General features: G+C 45.3%; 1 long non-coding RNA gene across 1 annotated transcript in view; it reads right to left on the bottom strand.

Annotated features, from left to right (window-relative positions):
- Positions 1-21,136: 21,136 nt before the first annotated feature.
- The window catches only part of LOC128349238 (uncharacterized), a 58,732-nt gene continuing 52,587 nt past the window's right edge, over positions 21,137-27,281 (bottom strand). Inside the window, exon 5 of the long non-coding RNA XR_008318648.1 lies at positions 21,137-22,112. This is a non-coding gene — a long non-coding RNA (uncharacterized LOC128349238). The remainder of the gene's footprint in view (positions 22,113-27,281) is intronic.

The raw sequence follows: 27,281 nt of genomic DNA, 5'->3' as shown, positions 1-27,281 counted from the left end.
CAGATGATACTTTGTCCACTCAGTCCACCACATGCAAAAAGGATGTGCTTATGCTGTGAGTGTACATGTTCTTCCTCCCACCCAGAATGCAGGAGTAGCTCTCCTTTCTTTCAAGAAGGAGACTGGTTTTTCAATGCACCCCTCTACATTTGCTCGAAATAGTTTTTTTGGACTAATATTTCTCGTGTGTAGAGGAGTGATTTGGATGGACTAGCCCTACCTCCCCTGGCCCCCACATCTTAGGGAGAAAGGCTCTTGCATGCTGAGGTGTCCAGAAGAATGTGTGTGCTCTCAACATGTGCACATCCTAACTGCATGTGGTTGGCATATGATGGGACAAGCAGATAAAGCATCATCTGAACCAGCTCAGAGAGAATATGGTGATGCCATGGTGCCATGTAGCGACCAGACATAGGTATACAATGATTTCACCGAAGGCAAAGTCATTCTGCTGACCTCTTTCTGAAGGAAGGAGGGAATGTGTTTCCATTGCCGGGGTGTGGCCCCTGATTTTCTCACATGCACTGGGAACACAAGCTGGCAAGCCCCCAGGAGCTGTGGCTCATCCTACCTTCTTCCTCCTTTTCCTCCTCCTCTTGCCATTGCCCTCATTATGTGGCGATGCCATCCATCCCGTCCTCTTACCCGTGGCTCCAAGAGTCTGATGGGAGTTCCCATCAGGCTCTTGGAGCCGCAAGTGAGGGGATGGAATGTGGTGCGGGAGAGGAAGCATGGCATCCCCCACTTGCCCCGAAACAGCAGGGAGCATAATGGGCGGAGTGGTGGTGAGAGGTGGCGGTAGGCAGCTTGGCAAGCACTAGAGCCAGTCCCCACAAACAAGCAGTGGAGGCTGGTGATTGCCGGCGGGGGGGGGGGGCATAGGCTGCCATGGGCTTGCTACACCCCTGCCCACTGCACAGGCGACTGGGTGATGTTTCCTCTCTTGCTGTGCAACACTGGCATTTCATTGCCCAGTGCTGCTGTGTGGCAAGGCACTGGGTACAGTCCAGCTCTAGTTGTGTAGTTATGCATGAGTAATTAAACTTTTTAATTTTAATTGTTGAAATGTTTTAATCTTTTGTTGGCTGTTTTTATTGTTTTGTAAACCGCCCAGAGAACTTGCGTTCTGGGCGGTATCGAAATGTAATAAATAAATAAACAAACAAACAAACAAATAAACAAATAAAGAGAGCCAGTGGGTGGGGATACACATGCAGATGCACATTAGGGGTATGCATAGAACTGGCTGGCCTGTTTCATTTCAAGTCCGGACAGGACTCAAACCTGTCTGGGCCACTTCAGTCCGGCACCCTTCAACCCCTCCCCGGTCTGGTTCAGTCCCGGGTGGGGGGTTCACGAATTTTTTTTAAAAATAAATAAATAATTTTTTTTAACCTCCTGCCCCTTCGGGGGGAGGGGGTTCCTATCCGCCATGGGGTGGAGGTCTGCGAACATTCTCCTACCCCGCTGGCCTCTCAAATCACCACCATGGCCCATCCAGATCCTCTTTTGGTAGATTGTTTCAGTGGCCATTTTGGAGGCCACTGTGCATGTGCAAATGGCCTCTGCAAGGCCTGGAATATCCCAAGGAGTCACAGAGACCATTTGTGCATGCATGGCGGCCATTTCGTACTTGGTGGTCATTTAATAAAAAATTTTTTAATGGCCACCGCACATGCGCAAATGGTCTCTGCGAGGCCCAGGGCCATGCCAGACCTTGCAGAGGCCATTTGACCATGTGCAGCAAAAATGGCCACAGTGATGATCTGTCAAGGCCCAAACAGGCCAAAAAAGAGGGTCTGAACGGGACATGGTAGTGATTTGAGAGGCCAGCGGGAGGAGGTGTTATGCCCTCGAGCTCCGACAGCGAGGAGGAAGGGGAAGCTGTCGGCTTTCCAGCCGAGTCAGGAATGTCTGAAGGGCAGAGCCCGGCTGTCAGCGTTCCTAAGACAGCTGCAGTAAATCCAGCTGATGATTTAGAACAGGCTCAGCAGCCTGAGTCAACAGAAAGCGTGAGGAACCAATCAGAGGGTGAACTAGACATTGGAACACAGCTGACACCGCAACAACGCAGGTGTTCTAAATGCAGGACACAATTAGAAGCAGTTAGGAGGAGCAAACAGCTATTGTTGAAGGCTGACAAGCCGTGAATTCCTACCAGCTGGGAGCTCTCGGCTTGCTCCATAAATTACAGCTCCAAACTCCGACTCATTGCTGAGATTCAACGTTCGTCATTCAGCCGACAGCGTGCAGCCGAGCCGAGATCTTCCCTGGCCTTGGGCCAGACCTTGACAGGAGGGGGAATCCGTGGGCATTTTGAAGCCTTCCTCAGAAGATACAAAGTGCTCGGGGTGGCTTCTCCCCCACCCCCCCGTGGCCCACAGGAATTCCCCCGAAGGGGCTGAAGGTAAAATAATAATATATTTTTTTAAAAAAATTGCAAACTTGCAGAGGGGTTCAGTTCCGGTCCAGATGGAACCCGGGTGTGTGTGTCAGTTTGACCCTGAACCCCCCAAACTGCCAGACCGCTGGACCTGTTTGCACATCCCTAATGCACATCTCTGAATATCTATCCCATTGGAAAGTAGTAGTATATGGATAGATGATATCCACATTCAGAAACACATCCGGATGTCACCCCACTTGAACTGCATGGATTTCAGTGTAGCTTAAATGAGGTTATGCAAGGCTTCTGTGCTCCACCTGAACCCACTGGAAATGGAGTAAATAGAAAATACAATATGTACTATGTAAAGCAAAATATTTAGGATGTTTAATACATAAATTAAGAACATTCAAAGATATAACTTAACGCACATAAAGTATGCCAGAATAAATCCAAGTAAACACAAAATAGACACAACTGACACGTGTAGCACTTATCCCACATTTTGAAGCCTTCCTCAGACGATACAAAGTGCTCGGGGTGGCTTCTTCCCTTCTCTGTGAGAAGCACCCAGAAAACACCCAGAAAGAAGCACCCACTTCCAGGGGCTGGCAAAGTCTTGTCCTCACTTCTCCCTGCACCTTGGGGGGAGCCTCTAGGCACCAGATTCTTTCCCCCCACCCATAGCCCAGGCAAAATGGGCTGCACATTCCCTTGGCTGCTCTTAGGTGATGCTTCTTTCAAACACTGGCTGGGTGCTTCTGTGCAGCCCCCAAACAAAGAAGATGGGGCACAGGCTCTACAGCAGCCCCTCACAATGGCACTGGGTGCACCAGCAATTCTGTATTTAGGCAGAGGGAGAGTCGGTGATGAGCCCCTGGCAGCCCCTGGAGGTGTGCGAGGCAGGTGGTGGGGGAGGGTTTATCCCTTGGTTGGCCTGGAAAGTAGATGGGGGCACTGGTGGCCCAGGGACAATTGGCCCCCTAGCTTCATTATAGCCACACACCTGGTAACTTTATCTAGAATTATAGTTCCAAAATCTTTATAATCATGATACTTACAAAAATGTTTGATTAGAACATCTCCTGGAGCTTTCTTAAATCTACTTTTATGTTCTTGAATTCGTATTTTCAGTGCTCAAGTAGTGTGGAAAATGGAGACAGGGAAGGCTGGCAGGCTGATGGCACACTGCATGGTAGCCCAAACTTAGCCCACTGCACTTAGGTTGGGGAAAGGGAGGGAAGGATGTTGGAAAGTAGGCAGAAGGTGATGAATCCTCAGTTACAAGCACAGTGATGTAGTTGCAAATTCAGAAGTGCAGGCGCTCTCCATGACAGCCCCCTGGCCCATGCCCACCCCAACAGCCAGAGAAGATGTGAAGTACTAGTGCTCCATCCCCCTGCACGCCCCCCCTCCACTAAACCTCTGGAAAAGCAGCAACCGCTTCACCTCCTTCTTGCTGCAGATCCAGTCATGGTGGGGCAGTACCCCTGGAAGGGTTAGCTAGACTCTCCCCTCCTACAAAACCCCTCCCATGGGATCCTCCAGCGGAGTGAGGACTGAAGACATGTTAACTAGGTGGCATCAGTTTCTATAGCACCAGCTTAGTAAGTTGCGTTACACTTCTTAAAGAAGCAGAGAGCCACCTCTTATTTGCTTGCTGATGGTGGCGCTGCCCAAGGAAAGTGTGGGGCTTTCACAACTTGTCCTCTGAGATTACCCAACCCTCACCTCTGATATTACCCCTACATTCATATGAATGCATATTCCCACCCCTCTTCTGTCCCATCTAGACATATGTACATAACTGGATTGCACTAGCCAGTTGCCTTGGCAATGATGCATTCCCTCCCACCCATGACATCCATCACCTTTCAAATCATTTCTCAAAGAGGTGGATAAATTGCCAAAGGGGTGCATTGTGCGCGGCGGGGGATGTTTGAGAAACATTTTCCTCCCATTTAAGCTCATCACTGAGCAACTATTGTGAAGAACCCAAGTAAAATGTAAGCTCCATAGTGCCTTAGTTAGCAAAAAGAAAATAAAAATACCACTTACCTATCTACTACTACTATTTACTACTAATCGTAGTAATTTTTCAACAAAAGTTTCCAAAGCAGGTTACATGGGAAAATAATGAATAAGATGGTTTCCTGTCCCCAAAGAGCTCACAATCTAGAAGAAACATAAGGTAGACACCAACAGCAGATACTGGAGGGATACTGGGGTGGGACGGGGGGGGGTTAATAAGGACAGTTTCTCTCCCCCTGCTAAATATAAGATAAGCACTACTTTGAAATGTGTCTCTTTGCTCATTTATCTCATTAGCACTTCTGTACCTCTAGATAAGAACTTGCAGAACCAATATTGCAAACTGTGGTGAATACCAGAACCATGTTCATAATGTTAGGGGTGTGCACCGAACCAATTTCACCAGTTTGTTCTAATTCAAACTGAATTTGAACCAGACCATTGGACCATCAGCCAGTTCAAGTTGAACCAGGCCCTGGCTCGGTTAGATGGTTGAACCGGGTTGGACCAGTTTGGAATTGGTTCGATTCAGTTGGAAGGGTATGCTTGTAAAGGGGAATCTGGTGAGCATTCCCCGCACTGCCTTTAATGGCAGCCAGGGGTGGGGTGGGGGTGGTGAGAGGGCGCTGTAGCACTGGTGCCACTAGCATTTCAGAGGACATGGCAACTCTGCTCCTGCATCACTGTTGGATCTGGAGAAAATAAGGAAACGGGGAAAATACAATATATGACTACGGCCTAGTTATCTTAAATAATTTGTTATAATTCTAGGGGTTTCCTGCATTTATTGTCATTCTGTCATGTGGGACTATGTCAAAAATCCATTTTTTTAAAACTCTACTTTATAGATGAATTACAGACTGATTTTGCTGCCCAGGATTACTTGTTATCTGGAAAAGGTTACACATCTTCTCCCATATGAAGCTCCAAAATAGCATGGGAGTGCTTCTGAGTCAGTTTACCAGTTTACAGGAACAGGCAAGAAACTCCAAAACTACTTCAGGCAAAAGATTTGACTAATTTTTTTTAAACCCCAAACATTTGGGCAGCTAACAGTACCGTAACTCAAGCATCTTGGGAAAGAGCCTTAATATGGTAATATAATCTTTCACTGGGCTTTCACTCTGGCACTCCCAAAAGTTATCCTGGGAAGAGCGTAGGCTTGTAGGAAGATGTTGCTTCTGATGTTCCACTTGAGAAAGATGTTCACATACAATGCATTATATGTTTTTATGAATGGTGTCACTTGTGTAAAATCATAAAACAGAGCAGTCAGTAGTAAAATGCTAGGAAGCATTATGTGCTAAGATTGCTATTAATTTTTGAAAATACTACACAAACAATGGAGGATCAACAAAAAAAATACAGAGGAAATGTACAAAATAAGTGTAAGCATACACTCTGTAAATAGATTAGGGTTGCAGTCACACAATCACAAGGATCCTGGTTAAAAACCAGGTTGAGTGAGCCCTGTGGAGCTGTTTGTGAGAACCCAGAATTTCAGGGTAATCCTGGTTAAACTGCTCCAGGTAAGCAGCATTTAACCAGGATAGATAATCAAGATTCAATCACTAATCCTAAATATCAGCCTAAATATCAGAGATCATAATACAGAAACAAGCATTTATCTTACATTATACAAGTTAATACAAGAATCCAATTTGGTTTCCAGAAAGTCACAAACATTTCCTGAAGCTTATTTATGAAGCTTATTTGTGCAAACTGTCATATTTTCCTGGAAAATGCACTTTTATAGTGAAAGTGAGAACTGTGCAAAGAATTCATATATTAGGTTTATCTGCAAATCTTATTTTGAGAATGTGTGATGAAGTACTAGAAGAAAATTAGAAGTAATCAAAGGCTTACAGTGACACTACTAGTAAGTCATCAGGCATGTTTTGTTAATTTGGGAGCTTTGTACCTTATAAGACTTGGTTCTCTGAGTGAATTTTCCAAGGTAGTAGAGGTGGCTGTAAACACAATTGGACTTTCGAACATGTGGATTAGCATTACTTGTTGAAGACCATTCAGCACTTGAGAAAGACCTACAGTGAAAGGGAGGTCACGGGTCACCATCCGTGGATGTATGGACTCATTTGTTTTGTTTCTCATCATTCTCTACTCTATAGATTTTACCAACTCTCCAATGCCACATATCTAGTTTCATTGATATGTTTCCCAATCACTTATGTTTCATCTTGTCTTAGATTGCAAATATTGTCCATTATAGAACTACACTGGATCAAGTTACTGTTTGCTTTTCATAACATCTTTGTTGGGGATCTCATTGTTGATTTTAAAATGATGTCATTCTTCACACATAAGCCGCATCTCTCTGCAGGGTTCCTCCCACTGCCTGCAGTAATGTCATTGCTGGTTTGAGCATGTTTTCCAACAGCAGTAAGATATAATAGACACAATGGGTGGATTCTCACAATCACCCATATGTGGGTAAAAAGTAAGTAAGAGGGAACTGGAGGGTCCCATGGCATGCACCCTCCTATCAGGCATGTTGTCAGAAGCTGCCACATGCCCATTTACCAACTGCCACTGAAGATTCTACCAAAAATCTCTGCCCAGTTTCAAACCTCAGTGTCAAGTTGGATGGAGATTCTCAGTAGAATCTCAGGGAAGTTGGTAACTGGGTGAGTTGGCAACTTCAGATGACATGCCTGATAACATGCGTGCATGAGCATGCTGCGCGAACCTCCAGTTTCCTTCTGTTAACTTTCTACCTACTTATGGGTGATTGTGAGAATCTACCCAATATATTGTGTCACAGTTTATTTGAATAGTGGCAGGGAACTGGCTTGTATCTCACTGATCATTTTAAAGCGTTGTTGTTGTTTTTTAAAAAAAATTCCATTTACAGTTGTCACTGAATATTGCTTAATAAGTTGAGTTCAGCTATCACACACACACACACACACACACACACACACACGAGTTCTCAGCTGTATCCACAGTTCCTTTTGACAGAAATGGACCTCCCAGACTTTCAAATGAATTTATGTCATCTCTATTCTTTTCCATTATTCTCAGAGGTCACACTTTCCTTTGCCTTTGAATGCTAGTGGAGAGTCATACTCTGTCAGTACATGAAGACCAGGTAGAGCCTCCACACATCTATCTGTCTAACTCTCTGCTAACAAGCAGTTATGCACCAGAGGAAGATATGATGCCCCTTGAAGCTTTTAAGATCAGTTCTGATTAGTGGGCACCCCTGTTGGCAACACTATTTACTTATATTAATGAGTATGATATAATTCCAGGGGGCTGGAAACTGAGCATAATTTTTCCAATATATAAGCTGGGAGATAGGTCAAACTCTTCAAAATACCAACCTATCAGTTTATTGAATGTTTGCTTAAAAATCTATAGTCGTTTTTTGCTCCAGAAGTTTGTAGAGTGGGAGAAAGAAGAAAATTCCATTCTTCATCAAGGCTGTGTTTAGAAAAGGACATAGCATAAAAGACCAGATTTTGGTGTTACAGCATTTCATATAGAAGTCTATAAATGGGCCTCCCAAAAATTGTGTGCAGCTTTTATAGCTTTATCTTCAACCTTTGATTTGATAGACAGGCGTCATCTTTGGGATAAACTTGACCAAACTAACAAAGACAAGACGTTACTCCTGTTGATATGGGAATTATATACTGATACTAAAAGAAGAGTTAGAGTTGGTCATGAGGGGGCACTTTCAGATGAAATATAGACAGCTTGAAAAGTTAAATAAGGCTCTTTGCTAGCCTCTTTATTTAATTTCTATATAAACAATAGTTTGGATTTGCGGCGTGGGCATGGGGGTGGGGAATAGACCTGTTTGGATTTTTCCTCCATCTGTGCACAATAGAAAAATTGCCGTTTTAATGAAGGCTGATGATACGGTGTTATTATCTCTGGCTAAGGTTGGTTTGAAGATTATATAAAGAAATTTGATGAATATTGTCAAAATGAATTTCTTAAAGTTAACTATTCTAAAACAAAGGTGATGGTATTCACCAAATGTATGGTCCGATATAAATGGAATATGGGCATACATGAAATAGAACAAATGTCCTCCTTCAAATATCTGGGTATCTATTTTGATGAGACAGGCACATGGAATACACAGTAGCAAAATATAAAATTGACAGATCTAAAATTGACTAGAGCTGTCTTGAAGTTCTACTATTCTAGGAGAGGCAGATTAGTGGCTCCAGCCATAGAAGTCTTTGTTGGGAAAGTTATTGCCCAAATTTTATATGGGATTGAAATTTGGGGGCAAAAACCAAATGTTTTAAAAGAGCTGGAGGTCTTTAAAAATAAGTTCCTGGGGAGTGTTTTGTCATTCCCTCTCTGGGACCCCAGCTGCCTTCCTTAGAACTGAGTCTGTGCTTCCTTCCGTAGAAGCTAGATCTACAAAGTCAGTTTTAATGTACTGGCTTACACTTTGGGAAAAGCCTGCAAGTCGCTCTGTTCCAAGCTCTGTTTTAGTGAGGAAAGGAATGAAGCTGGCTGGGTAAAATTTTGTCTAGATTTGTTACACTCCAAATGTCTGTTGCATGATTGTTTTAATAAATCTTGGATAGGGATATAAGTTAGCTCTTAGCACAAACATCAGAGCAAACAATAACATGATTTGTAGTTCAATGATAAGAGGCAATAATGATTCACATATATGTGCATGTAGGCACACTGGTAAATAAGTGCCAACATTATTATTCAAAATTTAGGCAGTTTGGGATGTTCTGAGAATCTAGACCAAAACATATCATGCTGGTATACTGAAGCAGTGCTCCCCAGCAACTTGAATTGTGGACATGCATGATGGAAATCTGAGCTCAAATCCCAGCCCAGCAACCAACATATTGGCTGGGTTCAGGCATACAGGATAACTGCAATTATAGGTGGCCGAGGTTGTAACAGCAGTATGCCCAAACATGCGCAGCCATGGTTACAGGCTGAAATCTAACTCAGTTTTGCCTTGCCAAACGCAATTGGAACCTTCCGTTTTCTCTAAGCTTCACCAACAGCTGCAATCTTGCTGCCGAAGCATGATGCCTGACTGCTGACTCAGTTATAACTGCAGTTTCACGCCCATTTTCAAATCCCAATCAGAGAGGCTGCAGAGCAGACCCACTGCATAGCCGTGCAGCTATGGGGTGCCCCATCCTGGACTGGCCAGCCTGTCAAGCTGCACAGCCACTCGGGGGCAGCCCCAATTCCCACTCTGTCCCTTGCTTCCCCCATCTGGCAAGTGGTAGGCTGAGGGCACGGGATGACAGGATGGGCGCTCAGGGCTAAGAAGGGAGCAACAGGCATGTATATTCACAAGTACAAACACTCCAAGTGGCAGCACAAGCAGGGCACCCCATCATGGTGCCAGGAGGGGGGCAAATGGCTGGGGGGGGGAGTATTAAAATGTAGAAGAATTACCCACCCACCCGGCCCATCTCTGAAAAGTGCATTGGAAAGTATTAAAATGGTACAAAGAGATGAGACGGTGTCAGTGGAAATGTACAGTTTTGCTTGCATGAATAGATGCCTCAGCTAAACGTGTAAGACAATGGACAGAGAAATTTGCTGTAGAAATGTAACAAATTGCAAGGCTGTGAACAGACGCTTATTTTGCTCAACAGAAACTGAGGCGTAATGGCTAGTCAGTTGTAACTGTTGTAACCCAATGAAATTCCCCATTGCTTGTCGGACATGTGCAATCTGAAAGGTTGCCATACACGAAAAAACTGATTTGAATACGTATGCGAGAGAAACTCTGTTCTTGGCCTTGAGCCTAGCAGCAGCCTGACTGCTGATAATTCTCTTGGCCTGCTTTCACTGAAGTGTATTTAGAAACTCTAATAATGTCTGATTGAAGGTGATCAATTACATTTGTGAAGATTTGTTTCTTCCACAAAAAGGAGACCCAAGCAGGGAAGCTGGAGCAGCCAAATTCTCCTTTTTTTTCTCTCCAAAGAAAGGGTAGGGAAGGGGTGGCCCAGCCCCTTCCCCAGGTGAGGATATTTGCTCCCTAGTCTTGCTCATGAGAAGAACCATCTGTGGGCACTAATTGCAAATTTACTAGATGGTACTCTAGTTGCAGCCAGGAAAGCAAACAAATGGCTCATAGAACAAATCAATCCAGAATTTTCACTCGAGGCACAAATGACCATGCTCAAACTATCATACTTCGGACACATTATGCGAAAACCCAGCTCCCTTAAGAAGTCCATAACACTGGGAAAAGTTGAAGGAAAAAGAAGAAGAGGACGGCCAGCAGCAAGGTGGATGGACTCGATTATGACAGCAATGAATGCACCACTGAGAGACCTTAAAGGTCAAGTTGAAGACAGATCATCCTGGAGATAATCTATGCGGTTGCTAAGAGTTGACACCAACTTGGCAGCATATAATCAATCAATCAATCACTCTAGCTGGATGTGGTGGTACTCATGCTGTACACTGCAAAGTAGCCCATTGTCCCATGGACCGCCTTCTCACAGTCTAAGGGGGCCAAGGAAGAATGCTCTATGCAGGAAAGCTGCATGGACAGGCACTTAGGCAAGTGCTGTCCTGGCCTTGGTGACTGCCGCCAAGCTCCTGTCAAACCTTGCACCCTGCCAGCCTGCACACTCATGTGTTGGTGTGCACCACTGCCTATGGCTCCAAAGGTTGAGCCCACCATCCTGGGGCAGCTAGAAACTGGGGCTCTCCTCTCCCAGGAATCCCTGAACTGAGAGATCTGCATACAGCACCGCACTGGGCTGCACCTGGGATTTTTGAATGGGTGTCAGGATCCATGCCACAGCATTCTGTCTGCACTGCTAATGCACATGCTTTGGATGTTGTTTTTTGTTGCTTTTTCTTTTTTCTTTTTCTTTTACTATTGATAGGCTTTGAAAGGCAGCCCCTCTGCAGGTTCCAGGGGAGCCTACCTGTATTCTTTTCACAGAAAGGTTGGGGAAGGGGGACAGCCCCTTCTCCTTTTTGGAGTTAGTGCTCTCCCAGGCTTACTCACAATCAAAGCTAGTCACCAGGTTCAGTCTTGGGTCAACTGAGAGTCTTCTTCAAGGATACAGCCACCTGATCCAGGGCTCACTGGCCAGGCATGAGAATGATCGGCCACAGGAACATCCCCAGACAGCTCATGAGAAGTACCATTTTATGGAGTGGGCAGAAGAGAAATGCCCAGACAAAGCTGAAATGATGCCAGATGGTAAAACATTCCCCCTTTCCCAACAACACCTCCCTCATGAGAATATCAGGCCATGGGGGCTCTGAACAGAGCCAGGTTGCCATGTGCAGGTGAGCCTTGGGGAGAGCTACCCCAGAGACTGTTCTCTTTGTTTCAGGGACAGCAGACAGGCTCCTGAAAAACCATGGCCCCTGCCAGCATGCCCGCCCATGTGTACATGTGCATCCTTGCCACTGCCCAGGAATGGCCACCCCACGGAGAATGGGGGTTCCCCTCTCTTGTGAATCCCTGTGCCAGCAGACCTGCATATGGCACAATGATGGACCAGGACCCAGGCATTTTTAATGGGTTTAATGGTCTGCCCCAGTGTCTACCCCTCCCTCCTCTCTGCGCATGGATCCAAGCAAGGACAAAGGGAGCACCTAGATGGCCATTTGGGTGTATGAAAGTTTGCACATAGGAATAGGGTGGGGAGCTTTCAGCGGGATTTGTTCTATTTTTTTACAAAGAAAGAATGGGGAAGTGGGGCCCAGGCACTTCCCCAGGTATGGGTGCATGATTTACAACCCAAGCTTACTCATGAGCATAGCCTGCAGGATCAGAATCACTCTATGTTTTGGAGCAATACTTTCTCTGTGATGAGGGTGGCTACCAAAGCCCACGTAAACAATACCCGCACATGAGTCAGGCTATAGGTGCTCTAAGTAGAGTTGTATTTATGTGTGTAGGGCAGCAGTGAGCAAGGGTTTCCTGATCCCGTGGACGTTGGCCAAGGTTCCTCAGAAACAAGTGCCCTTGCCTGGTAGCCTGCACTTCTGCACAGGTGTGCCCTCACCTGTGGCCCCTGCAGTTGACCCCACTGCCCCAGGGCTGGGGGTGAAGAGGAAAGTGCCCTCTGCTGCTATTCCCCACACCCGCTTATCTGCATGCAGAACATAGATGGAATGGACCCAGGATTTTAAAATTTGTGTAATGTGTGGTCCCATTGGGTCACTACATGGCCGTGCATGTGGTCAGACTATGGCACATGGAGTATGAGGATGTCCTCTGGGGTGCATGCAAGGCTTCACAGGGATTTGGGGAGAGGGAGGTAGTGGGATTTTTTCCTATTGGGGCCCCTTTGGATTCATTGGTGCTTAAGTGGGCAGTTCAGCTCATGACCTCATGAGGTGGAGATAGTGCCTTGGTGGGCACAGATATACCCAGTAGACTGGCCCTCTCAGAAGTGATAGCCCACTGAACAACAAGCTGCTTGCAGAAGGTTTGTTATGGGTCTGGCTGCACTGCTCTGCTGCGGTCACCCCTCGTGACATCTTCTCTGGTCATGGTGGGACAGACCCCCCTACCTGCATCCTTTGCCCTCCCCCATGTGCATATCCCCTTCTAGTAAATGTGAATTTCTCCCTCCCCTCCCACACTGAAAGCAGGATTCCATCCCCCCCCCGGGCAACCAAACCCCCAGGGAATTTGAGTTTGCATTGTGCTTTCAGTGTGGGTGCCTACTTTGCGGGTGGGGGGGGCATGGTTGGCAGAAGCAGTACTGTCATTGCAGGGCATTTAAAGGGATTTCAATGGCCTTTCCCTGTTGAGGGTGGGTGGAGCGCTCCGCAAATGCATTATTGCACTCAGCAACCCCTTCAAGATCATAGCCAATTGTGGCTGCCCCATTGACACAGTGATGCTTTGCTCAGTCTGGTCACAGAGCTGGCTAGAATTGGAGTGGGAGGCCAAGTTCAGAGAGGGACTTCCCTCTCCTGCAACTGCAGTTTTACTGGCCGAGGTTTGTTGAACGTATGCGGCACGAATTGGAGTTAGGAATTGTAACCCCGGCCACAATCAACTGCTGTTATCCTATACGTCTGAACCCAGCCATTAAGTGAAAGTGACAAGTCAGTATCTCACCATCATTTTAAGCCAGCTATTAGAGATGTGACTGCAGCTCAGTGATAAGAGTATGTCATTGCAGAAAGCACAGGGTTTGAGTTCGACATAATATCCACAGAGAGGTCTGGGAAGGGCCCGTGTCTGAAACCCTTGAAAGCCTTTACACACATGGATCATGACCTCTCCATCTTGTGGTTCTCATGCAAACCTTCCTTGAAAATATGTTAATTTTTCATCTCCTAATCTGAATTGTTCCCAACATTCCTACTTATTTTGGATGTATTGTTGTAGGCAATACTGTGTGTAAAAGCAGTATATGCAATAAAAACAATCATTGCATATGATTGTTAATGCTTAACACTGATGCCTTAATATTCACAGAGAAGACGTAGGATTTATGTCTTCTTCTTTTTAACTCATCCTTTCATGTTGGCTTTCAAAAGCAAAATGTAAGGATTTTGATTTGAATTCTAAGATTTTACCAAATTTTATGCTTGTCTGAAATTTTACCTCAAGATTGCATATTATCTATCTATCTATCTATCTATCTATCTATCTATCTATCTATCTATCTATCTATCTAATTTATAAACCACTCCATCCAGAGGCTCTAGGAGGTGTACAACAAATTTAAAAAACATAAAAATGCACACCATTTAAGACACAGTGTAAAAACAATATAAAAACAATTCAAAACCATTTAAATCCAATTAAAATGCTTTAAAAACAATTTAAAAACCTTGGAAGGCCAGGCCAAACAAGTAAGTTTTTAGGACTCTCTTAAAGGCTGACAGCGAGCCTAAACTGTGGATATCTGCCAGGAGTACATTCCATAGGCCAGGAGCAGCTACACAAAAGGCCAGTTTCCAAGTCACCCCTGGACGTACTGGTGGTAACCGGAGATGGACATCTCCAGATGACCTCAACATGCAATGGGGATCATACAGAAGAAGGTGCTCTCTACAGTAGCCATTCAGAGCTTTAAAGGTAATAACCAGCATGTTGTATTTTGCCCGGAAACATATCTGAAGAGTTTTCAAACATGGCGCTGTTAGTGATCATTTTCGTGACCAAAGAAGTATCTTGTGTATATGACTGTGAACATTGTTTATGGAATCTAGGAAGCAGCATTCTGAAAGGAAGAGGAAACTACGAACAATATGCCTTTGCTGGAATTCTCTTTTGTTTTGATGTTATAGGCCATGGGAAGGCCTAGGTTTGTCATTGTTTTTATGAATCTGGCATTCCCAGTATGTATTACAGAACTCTGGTAACATCACAGCTTTGTAGCAGGTGTTTTTCATTAGCTAGCAAGCATGGTAGTTAGACAGTATGAGAGGCACTTACATAAGCATATGGTGGTGTAAAAAACTATTACACACAGGCTGAGCCCTGGTTGATCAGAAGGCTGCAACATATACAGCCATTGCCACACTCCTGCCTTTGGCACATGCACCTGCTGTTTCTCTCTTCCATTTTGTCTACAGTGGTATGGGTTGATCTGCTTGTTGAACTATAAGGATTGCCCAGTAAACCATTGGAACCTTGGACATCTCTGAAAAGGCATTACAAAATCATGCCAGAGATGATACAATGTCTCTTTCTGCTGGGCATGGCGATAAGACTGGATGTTACTTAGTGCAGTGACACCCGCTTTGGGGTAAACTGTTGAGACAGCTTTAGGCTTATGTGGAAAACATATGTTTCAGTGTTTTGTGATTAACACCTTGTTCTAGAATATGAGAGTCTAGAAGGTAGGAAGGAAGGAAGGAAGTTAGCTAGCTAGCTATCTGACTGTAGGGAGCTGCAATTTGGGATGAAATGTGGTTTAACACTGGATGTTTATATATAAGAGGTGTACATTTGCTGAAGAAAGGCAAAAGTGTATGGTATATCTCTAGCCATTGATCATTTAACCCTGAGCAGAACTGGACCTCATTTAGGGTGATTCACACAGACATTCATTTAGGGTGATTCATTTAGACCTCATTTAGGGTGATTCACACAGACATTCAACATGGGTGCAGAAAATGTAAAGGCAGCAATGTTAGCATTTTCATCAGGGCCAGCCCACGAATGAGGCGCAGTAAGGCAGCAGTCAAGATGGCAGGATTAGCCACCTCAGTCTACCTGCTGTCTCCAGCACCTGCCTCACCGACTGGCCCATAAGCATGTAGGCAGTGGTGGTGACGGCAGTATCTCTTCCATCACCACAGCTCCTCTTCCTCCCAAGTCCCACTCTCTTGGCATGGCAAGGGGTTGGTCATGGAGGAGAGGTTAAGAGTAGGATCTGTCCCATACTTCCTTCCACTCTGTGCCCTGCCTCCTCCTCTTCAGAAGGCAGAGAGAGGGCGATGGCAGAAAGAGAGCTACATTTGCTTCCAACTCCAGGGAAGGATGAGGTGGGGTGAGGTGGGGAAGAAAATATTAGTGCAGGGTGGGTTGAAGACTTTGTGGGGGAGGCAGCAGTGGTCCAATGTACCTGGACTCCTGAGTCAGGTTGTCCCATCCTGGCCCTGGCCCCACTCCGCACTCTGCCAGCTCCTCCTCCTATCCCAGTTGCTGCCCTTCTTCCTACCTCTCTTCCCTTCCTGGGGTGTGGTCTGCCTGCCTGGAGCAGCTACCACCATCTATCTTTGCCTGGCTTGCCTCTTCTGCATGTCCATTGATGCCTGGGTGATGAAATAGATGGCTGCAAGGAGGGCCATGAGGAAGAGAGGCAATCATGTCCACACCTCCTTCTCATGCCCATCCATTACTGGCTGAGTCAATGAATAGACACGAGGAGCAGCGAGGAAAAAGAGCGGCAACCCCACATCACCAATGACCTCCAGTCCTTCTCTATGCACCATCACCCCACCACTACCCAACATCACTGAACCACTGAGACTCAGTCAGAGCCCTGCCGGCTCCTACCCTTTGTGTGCAGGTGAGTGTGGTTTCCAGCTAGCAGTGTTCTCCTCTCCATTGGAGATGGGGAGGTGGACTCACTGTCTTGCCCAGCCCTGCTTGCGTTCCTCATCTTCATGGTCCTCTAGTCCAGAGGAGGGAGACAAGCAAGACAGGGAGGGACAGCAAGTCCATCCCCCTCCCATCTGTAGTGGACCAGAGAACATTGCTTGCCAGAAGTTGCACTCACCATCAGGCAGAGGGTGGCAGCAGACAAGAAACTGACCTGACCTCAGCAACTAAATGATGCTGGGGGGCGGGGGGGCGGCGGGGGCGGGATGGTGTGTGGCTGAGATTGCTGCAGTAGGGGGTGGTGGTGCATTTTGCTGCCCCCCCCCAATAGCCACTAGATCCATGCTTGAGGTGAACGCCTCATTTTGCCTCATCATAGAGGCATTCCTGGGGAGAGGAAAGGTTTCCATGGGGGTGTAGTATGTGAGCGCACAGGACAGATGGCATGAGGGTGGGGAGCAAGTTGGCATGCCGTGTGCTTCACCCACCACAGGAATTAGAGTAGGTACAGTGAGTCATTACACCCCCTGAAGTGTGGTTTGGCTTGGGCTGGGCCTATTTTCCATGTGACTGTGATAGTGGATGACATATTGTTCTATTCGCTGTTGTCATTTTAAGCCATGGTCATCAACTCTTGTCACTTTCACTGTGATGTTAGGGCTTTGGAGCAGTGTTCCACTGTATGACTTGAAATAAAATAATGATTCCTAATGGATATGGTAATAACTTTCACAGATGCTTTCAACATCTTGAAACCATGGTTCTAGTACCCTCTGAAGTTTTTAAAAGCTTAGGTGTCACTAATGTTTTGATCTATACTTTTAAAATGAAAGGTTTTGAAAAGGCTTGATGCATGCTTTCCAATATGTTAGTGCAGTGGTTCCCAAACTGGGGGCCTCCAGATATTGTTGAACTACAACTCCCATCAGCCCCAGCTACAATTACTGATTGGAGTTGTAGTTCAGCAGCATCCGGAGGCTCCCAATTTGGGAACCACTGTGTTGTTGTTGTTTATTTACGATCTTAGATCAAACATAGGGAACCACTGTGTTAGTGTATCCTGCCTAGTATGTGTTAGGTTGATGTATGGCAAAGTATTGAGTCTGGACTCCCCTAAGCTGCCTTAATGTTGCAACTCTTACTTATTGTTTCATTGAAATAAAACAAAATGGATAGGGTAGATCGGTTCAAAACATGGGCTTAAAGGAAAAAATACTAGTTAGAAATCCTAAAAAGTATTCTTGCTGTGCTATTTTACTAGGATGTCTCCTTCTGTATTTGTTGTGATATAATTAAAAAAAAAATAAAATCCTAGATTGCAGTGAAGTAATTATTTCTTTCTGAAGTCAATTTGTGCCATCCTAGACAAGTTTATATGGTGGGAATGGATTTCTTGAGAAATTCAGTTGAATGCTAAAGATAAATACAGCACTGTGCAAAACCCATGTGGTCCATTGCTTTGATTTATTCCTTTGGAATAAATCACCTCACTCCTGACTTATACATGTTCAAGGGCTGTGTTTGTACAGAGCCTACATGCGTACATCTGAATATGTACAAATTTCTCTAAGCAAGATCTGGGACCCTCCCTTTCCCAGGGTACTAGATTACATGTACAGAATAGGGATGTGCATGGATCACGTTTCGAGACGCTATTCGATACCCATCCCCTGCCCCTTTAAAATGGAGGAGAGCTAGTGTATACCAGCTTCTCCGTCACTCGCTGCCACTTCCTAAATCGGCAGCACACCTCCCAGCTATCTTCATGTGCCAGTGGCACTCTCCCCCAGCTGCCCTCATGTGACACTAGCACACACATGGCCTCCGCACATCTCCATGCCAGCATCGGGCAGGGGCAGCTGGGGGAGAGCACAGCACAGACAGAAAAAGAAGTCCCTCCGTGGGGCAATTGGGTCAGTCACAGTGAGTTACTGAGAAAATGAGGAGGCAGGTTGCTGCAAAAAACACTTGACTGGGGAAATGGGATGTGAATTGCCAGCACAGCAGCAGCATACAAATGAGCTCCTCCTGCCCCCACACAGCACATGAGTAAGCCTATCATTTCCAATAGGCCTACTCACAGGTAACAGCCACGGAGTGATTTGAGGAACTCCACAGTGCTTGCAGCAGGTTCGCTGGAACTCTCGATACACACACACACCCCATCACAGAAATAGTTGCAGGGCGGTTAAAATAGTCACAAATCTGGAGTAAAACTCCATATCTGGGAACCCTAGACCACATGAGCAAGGTTTTGAAGCAGTCTCAGATTGGGAGAATTGCAGTGGAAACCAGGAACTTGTGGCTGAGTTTGGAACAGGCCACGTATGAAAAAGAACGGAAAGTTATGGGAATTCTTCCTTGGCACACTTCCACAAGCAGATTAGAAGATTGGGGGTTTTCATTACCAGTCAGGAAAATATCTGTGTATGCAGAGAACAATCTGCATGTATTGGCATAGTTTTATGGTAGGAGGGTGCACAAAACTGGCTGGTCCGGTTTGGTTCACAGAGGCTATGTGCGCAGGTGCCCAGCCCCCAACATGGCCACTGGGCCGATGGGTGAAGGCCGAAAACCAGCCGAAGAGCACCCAAACGGGGTGAGGGGGTGATTTAGAAGGCCAGCAGGCGGAGGGGGAACCTCCGCAGACCCCACCTCCTGCCGCCTCCAGGAACTCCCCTGAGGGGAGTAGAAGGTTAAAAACAAAATAATTTTCAGTCTGAGAACCCCTGAACTTTGGGCGAGGTTTGGTCCGGGTCCAGACCGAACTGGGGGTGGGGTTGATTCGACCCTTGAACCATCGAACCCCCAAACCAAAACTGCGAACCGTGAGCCCCCGAACCTGTTTGCACATCCCTATTATATGGATCTCAAGTCATTTGAAAGCCTCCTTCTGACTGGATAAACAAGGGATGTGCAGATGTCGTTCCCCACCCCAGCCCCCACAGCATATACCAAATGTCTCTGCTGGCCACATTCCTCAATGCCAATGTGCTGATGGCCAAGTCCCCTGGCAGTTGCACAGTCAACATTTGTGTATAAGGAGCCCTGGGACAGTGAGGATCCGTCCTACACTAAATGTCCATAGCGGCCTTTTCACGCTAACCGCAAACATATGACTGCCAGCACACAGCAATGAAGGCTGATCAAGGTTCATCAGTGTTTGGGGCTATGGTCTGCAGCATAGACCCATTTCACCCTCCATGTGTTCAGTGTTCTCTCAGAGGAGGAGCTTTTGTATAGGGCTACAGTATTCTACCAATCCAGACATTTTTGTAAGCCTGCTCATGGGAGGGGAGAAGGGATTTCTGGGCAGCACTGATTTCTCCCCAGTTAAGGGGGGGGCCCCTCCCCAACTAAGGCAAGGGGCCTCTGTGAGTACAGCAGCAGGCGTACAAGCCAACCTGCTGCTGCAGCACAAATGAACCCCTGGATTGGACCTCTTCTGTATGGCTGTAGAACATGGTAGTTTCCCCCAAAGCAGCTCTTTGTATGTACAATGGGAGGAATTCATTTGCTATTTCCATGCATGAATGTATTGCCTCCTACTGGATCACAGCCAATGTAAGTCAGCCTTTGTGTGTGTGTGTGTGTGTGTGTGTGTGTGTGTGTGTGTGTGCATGCATGTGCATTTATATATTTTTTCTGCACATTAGCAGGTCTTTGCTTAAGGTTGTGCTTCAGTTGCAAGGATGTCATTTCCTCCCAGCATGAAAATCGCTGTCATCTATACTAGTTCACATTCCATACAATGGAAAAAAGATGAACCTATATTGGGTAGCAGTGATATGGGAAGATGCTGAAAGGCATACTGCATGGGAGATGGCAATGGTAAACCCCTCCTGTATTCTACCAAAGAACACTACACGGCTCTGTGTTTGTCAGGAGTCGACACTGACTTGACGGCACGACTTTACCTTAACTCTGGGATATTCCAAGATTTGGGTTCAAATGCCATCTCTGTTCATTGTGTTGCCTTTGGCAAATCAAACCCCTCTCTGTGCGTCTCACTTCCATTTGTGGAAGCTGAACAGCAGTAGTTTACCTTACAGGGTTACTATGAGAGGAGGCACATGAGGAACTGTAAAAATACTTGGCAAATTGGAAGTGCTATGTAAATGATAAACAATATACCCTTCAAGAGGAAGATGTGGGGCAAAATTGAACTAGAAGCAGTTTGAAACTAAATCAATGAAGGTTGGTACTGAAATGAGTTGAGAAGGAGGTTGTATTGCCCACGGTTCTGATCACCCCCAATTATCCACCTTGTTATGAATGCCTTGGATGACACTCAGGTGTTTCAAAATCCCAGGGTATACATGTGTTATTTACAAAGTGTCACACAGACATAACATTACCTTGGACAAGAGCGGTGGGGAGAGATTCTACTGCCCTTCTCTTTCTTTGTCAGAGCTGCTTAACAAGATAAATGAGGGAGGGCAGGGAGATGCACCTCCGACTTTCATCGCTCATCAGCACAATCTAGTAATTCCTTTTACCATCTTAGCAATTCATTACAGGGGAGGAGGAGGAGAAAAGAGGACACAGGATTTTTTGACAATGCAGATGAAACCCTCCATGGGTAGGCTCAGCCTAAAAAGCACCTAAATCGCTTCACTTCTGAGGGACATAAATCAAGCAAACCAGCACCATGAAATACGGTTGAGGCTCACTGGTGGAAAACCAGCAAGAAGAGAATAAACCCTTTAAAAGCATTCATTATTATATGGACACTTTGAATCTCAGAAAACAAAATAAAAGAAAAGCAAGGCAAGGACATTTGCAATCTGCATTAATAATATTATGAATAATATATGACTGATGTCATGAGTTCCGCCCCCCTGCTCACAATGCTGGCCTTTTCCTGTGTTTTAGAAACCAGGCTCCATTAATGAGGAAGGCAGTGCTCAAGCCTTTCAATAAATTATTTCCTTACAACATCAAACATTTGGACAGCTAAGCCTGAAGGACTCTTGCTGCATGTGCGGAAAAAGTGGACTGTGTGGGGTCTGGGCCTCATGCAGCACAAAAGGAACCATTTTGTGTTACAGGAAACTACCCTGCAGTTTCTGAAATTAATTCCTTGGGATGGATCAGAAAGAATCAATTGTGCTCAAACTGCCTTCAGTCAAATGACTAATGGTTTTGTTAAAAACCACACTGTCAGGCTAGATGAGGGATATTGAGCTGGATAAGCCGTACAGAGCTAAGCCTTTGCTCCTTTCCCTTGTGTGGCTCTTCAGGAAAATATTCCATGTAGCACCTTATGCTATAATCTGTGAACGCATCTCACTCACCTGTCTAACTGCTTTGATATTAAGTATTCAAAATTCTTCAGCTAACTGAATATATAATCCTGGCTTCTCGGCTAGTTTTTCAAACCTTGTTCGATATCATCCCAAAACAATGTGCTTAACAGAACCATAATCTTCTTGTTTCATCACAGGAAGAAATGCCAAGGGTTTATACTTTGAATCTGGAATGGGGGAACGCTGGTTTCCCTCAAAATGACATAATTGGCATTCTTTTCTCTTGGGGTGTATATTTGTTGCTGTTGTTGTTTACATTCTTTTCTCTTGATATTTTCAAAACCAGGACTGGATTTGGTTTTATTTCCTTTTCAGGCTATCAAGCTTTGACATCAATTTTCTGCCCCGTCTTGAGCTGATTAAGTACCTGATTAATAAATGAAAAAGGTGAAATGAAAAATTAGATCAAATTTTTAATTAAGGCCTTTCTTCTTGACTAAGTAATATAAATATAAACATATTTTATCCAAAGGAAGATGTACATGATACATTGTTTACAGCAATGTCATAAATACTGAAAACCATTCTAAGAGAAAGTTCCTATTAACAATCAACATTTAAAAATTGGTCTTGATTGGATTATTGATTAAATGCACCAAGGAATTGACTATAATGGGCATATTTATGCCATTGACTTAAACTGCTTTAATAGACATCGGGCTAGTTCAGATGATAGCAGTACTATAAATTAGTATTTTATCTGTGCATTGGGTAGCAGATTGGATGAACAACCACCACCTGCATGTGATTAAGTGTCAGTGAGATGGCATGCAGGATGGGGGGGGGAGAGCAGTGCATGCCCACACTCCTCCCTGATGCATTTGAAGGGCTGAAGGATATGTCATTTAATTCCCAGCCACCCCACCACCATGAAACCCTGGGAATTGTAGTTCTGTGAGTGGCAGAATCTCAGAGGGAATTCTAAGCACTCTGACCAAACTACAATTCCAAGGATATTTAGGGAAACCATGACAGCTACCTTATAAGTTTGTAGTATAAATAAACCCCCATTATTGTAGCCTAGGCATGTGCAAACTGGTTTGGAACCGAACCAGTTTGGTTCAACAACTCAGTATCGAGCCAAACCCACCCTGGTTCAGCTCAATATTGAGATGAACCCCCTGACCTGTTCAGGCGGTTCTAAGTTAAGTTTTTTTAAAAAATGTACCCCCTCCAGGGGATGCTGTTGTGGCCATGGTGGGTGGGGTCTCTGGAGGTTCCCCTCCCACCCGCCATCATCCATTGCAGCCTCAAATCATCCAGTTCGGGCAGTCTTTGGCCTGTTCCAGGCCTGTCCTCCATTGCAGTGGCCATTTGGGAGGCTGCTGTGCATGCCCAAAGGGCCTCTGTGACCCGGCCAGAGGACTAAGCACCCCCTGGAGGGGGTAAGTTAATATTCTTAGAAAACCAATTTTAAAAAATTTGTGAACCCCTCTGAATTGAACCAAACAGGGGGGTTGAGGGGGTGCAAAATTGAACTGGCCTGGTCCAGTATTCAGGTCCAGTTAAGACTCAAACCCAGCCAGGCCAACCAATTTTGTACACAGCAGTATTGTAGTCCTAATTCATTTATTTGAGTCTATGAATTTTAGTGAAGTAAACACCTAGGAAAATTCTAACTTTAACCATAAGGCTACTTTTGCAACTAGGGATGTGTGAAACGATTCGGGTACAAAATGATTTGTATCCGAATCTGGCTGATTCGGGTGATTTGTAGACAAAACAAATCACCCTTGTCCTCAATTGCCCAGATTTGGGTACAAAACAAATCACCCCAGATTCAGACCTGAAAAATTTGGAGATTCAGATCTCCATTTTGTAGCCAAAATGGGTTGCTTGGTAGTGCCCAATGGGTGGAAGCTACCACCCTATTTCAAAGAAATTGGGCAAAGGGGTGATTTTTAAAGAATTTTTGAAGTCGGCGCGTCTTTAAGCTTTTCCCCATAGGGAATAATGGGGATTTCAGCAACCTTATAGCTCAACCCACTCCACTCTTTTGCCCCTGGGACCCCTTTTTCACCCTAAATTGATTCAATTTGTGTATAAACCGAATCTGGGGTGATTCGGGAAGGCAGCTTCAGACCCAAAACAAATCAGGGTAATTTGATTCAGGTACAAATTGAAATGAAAAAATCTATTCGTGCATGTCCCTACTTGCAACCCTATAGATTTTCATTTTGGAGCTGCACTATAATGGGGGGAAATATTCAGATTGATAATTAATTCCTGCCTGGACGAGTCCACTTCTCCCCAGCTCCATGGCAGGTCTTTTGGGAAAGGGCCTCAGAAGTAACAAGGGGAGCGGGGTTGTTCTTTACCCTGATTCTCCTCCTTGGTGTAATGCTCTCCACCACAGTCTCTTTCTGGAGGCCTGTGACTCGCTCATTTCCTCCTTCATCACTGGCCCATGCCCTCTTCATAAGCCCCTGCACAGGCAGTGCAATCCCAGCTACCTCCCAACGAGCCCCCAACCCTCTTTATTAATCCCCACAAGTGTTGACAAGTCTCTGTTGTACTTTTCCTGTTGGCTTCCTCACCCTCTCCTTCAGCTGGCCCCCTCCCTTCAGATGGAGGCGCATTGTGACGTTATTGTGATGTGCCTTGCCCTCTCCCTCATGCCTGAGCCTCCTCATCTCAGAGCTTCCCAGCCAGCTGAACTGCTCTTTTCTCCTGGCTCCCTTGGCAAACAGGGGAACATGGTTACTGCTTTGCCCTGTGGGCTGGGGCTTGCCTCTGGACTGCAGTCAGCCCTGCATGCTGCCACCCCGGAGAAAGGTCAGCAAGTGATCCCGTCGGACAATTCCATCTTGATTGCTATGGATATTATTCTCTGTAATAGGATTGTCAGCGGGCCAAAAATAAAATTGATCTGTTCTGCTCCTGTACCTTTCACAAAGACTTAATATGCAAAAATCAGGAAGTGAAGTTTTTTCATAGCTTGAAGCTTCACATGTAGATGGACATTATCACCTGCTAATTGCTGCATATCCAACTACTGTGAGAGGGACAACTACAGGTAGGGGTGTGCTCACTGGTTCAAGCTTGAACCAGGTTCACGTTGAACTGGCCCATTTTGACAGGTTTGAGCTCAAACTGGAATGGCCTTCCAAAAAGCGGGGGGGGGCAGTCTGTGTTCAAGCTGAATTGGTCCCAGTTCAGATCAAACCGATTTGGCCTGGTTCAGATGCTTGTAAATGGTAAGGATGCAGTAAGGATTAGCAATAGCAATAGCACTTACATTTATATACCGCTCTATAGCCGGAGCTCTCTAAGCGGTTTACAATGATTTAGCATATTGCCCCCAACATTCTGGGTACTCATTTTACCGACCTCGGAAGGATGGAAGGCTGAGTCAACCTTGAGCCCCTGGTCAGGATCGAACTTGTAACCTTCTGGTTACAGGGCGGCAGTTTTACCACTGCGCCACCAGGGGCTTTTACCTTTTACAAGCATTGGCGGGGTTGAAAAAAGGTGGGTGGGAGGTTATCATGTGCCACTACATCAACACAGCTCCTCGGTGGAAGGGTGGTGGTGGCTGCCCTAGGCCCTTCACCCCCATCAGGGCGAATGCCCTATGAGCTTCCCACCACAAGCCAGGGCTGGTGGGAGCCTGGTTCGGGCCTCCAAGCAAGCGCAGAGGCCATTAGAGTGATCTCCATGCATGTGTGGTGATGCATATGGTGCATAGGTCACTCTAATGGCTTCTGTGCTTGTGTGGAGGCCTGAACCAGGCCCCTGCTGCCCTGGGATGATTGGGGGTGTGCTGGCAAGGCCTAGGGGAGCTGCTGCCATCCCGTCGCTGGCAAGGAGCCATGCCACCTCTTGGGTTCCCCTTTACAAGCATCAAAACCGGGCAAACCCTTTTGACCTGGTTCGACCACTCAGACCAGAGTGCCGTCATTTTGAATGAACTGGCTCACGGACCAGGTGATTTGGTTTGAGTTCGGTTTGAACTGAACTGCCCTTAGCAGTTCTGTACACACCGCTAGCTACAGGGGCTGGTTTAAAACTTAGCTACAGCTGTAGTAGTACCTTTATAGGGACAAACCAAGATGACACTAAATCTTAAGCAAGCTTTTGAGTGCTTCAGAACTCTTCATCAACCTAAACCTAACACAGGAAGTGGACCAGATTTTTAAATTATAGTAATTTAAAAATAAATACATAAATAAATAAATGGTGTGTGTGTGGGACTCATTCTGGAGTGTGGAGAGGGATTTAATACATCCCCCTGCACAGTTTTTCCACTGAGAATTACCACCCAAAGTGGTCATTTATTGCAAACAGCCACATTCAGGGGCAATTAGCTGCTTCAGGAGAATGATTTTCATCAGGAAAAATAGCATATATTATATCCTGGCTGTGGCTTAGCCTCCATGCATCCACACTTTCTCTAGGTCTTTCAACCCTAGTCCTCCTCTTCTGCAGGTTGGAGGAACACTAAATCTGAGGATTAGTGACACACTGACCATCTGCCTTCCATATGTTTTCATTTTCATTTGGGAGAATATATAGTATTATGGAGAACAAGGCTGATAGATGGAAGATGCAAAGAGAAACACAAAACTGAGGGCAGATAGATATAAGTTTAGAATTTAAGTATTATTAGCCTACTTTCCTTAGGGAAAGTAAGCTTATGAGATCACCCAGCAGTGTGTGTGTGTGTGTGTGTGTGTGTGTGTGTGTGTGTGTGTGTGTGTGTGTTCCCCTCATCAACTTTGCAATGCTTGGACTAATATGAATCAAATTGGATAGTTTTAGGGACACATATCTGGGTACAGTTTTAGGGACACATTTCAGGGACACATAACAACACTTCAATGGCATAGTTTGTGATGATGTCATCCACCCTAATTCAAGATGGCAGAAGCAAAAACATTTGAGGTGCAAGTGAGCTAACTTGTGAACCTCCTAACCTATTTGAACCAAATCTACTACAACTGTAGGGACTCATAGGGATGCCATAGGGGTGTGGCTTATGATGATGTAATCCACCCCAGTTCAAGATGGCAGACACATAAATGTTAGAGGTACAAGTGGGCTAACTTGTGGACTGTCTAACTGATTTTATTTAAATAATTATTATTTTTTATTTAACAAATTTCTAAACCACACAAAACTCACATCTCTGGGTGGTTTACAATAAAAAAAATACAAATTTGATACAGTTGTAGGGAGTGACACATAGTGACACCTCAGTGGTGTAGTTTGTAATGATATCATCCATCCCCATTCAAGATGTGTGAACATTTGAGGCGCAAGAGGGCTAACTTGTGAACCATCTAACCAATTTGAACCAAATTTGCTACTGGTGTAGGGACACATAGAGGCTGTTCAACAGTATAGTTTGTGATGAGGTCATCCACCCCAATTGAAGATGCCAGATGTGTGAACATTTAAGGCTGAAGCAGGCTAACTTGTGAGGATGATAATTATTGATTAAGAATATAGTGAAAGGAAAGTTGGCAGATTAGTTCTTACCAGAACAACTTGTTTTTATTGTAGCTTAACATAGCACTGACTCTAGCTTTAGTGT

The sequence above is a fragment of the Hemicordylus capensis genome, chromosome 3 (genome assembly GCF_027244095.1).
Source record: "Hemicordylus capensis ecotype Gifberg chromosome 3, rHemCap1.1.pri, whole genome shotgun sequence".
NCBI lineage: Eukaryota > Metazoa > Chordata > Lepidosauria > Squamata > Cordylidae > Hemicordylus > Hemicordylus capensis.
Note: the sequence above shows the minus strand (reverse complement) of the source record. Positions and strands in the feature narration are given on the sequence as shown.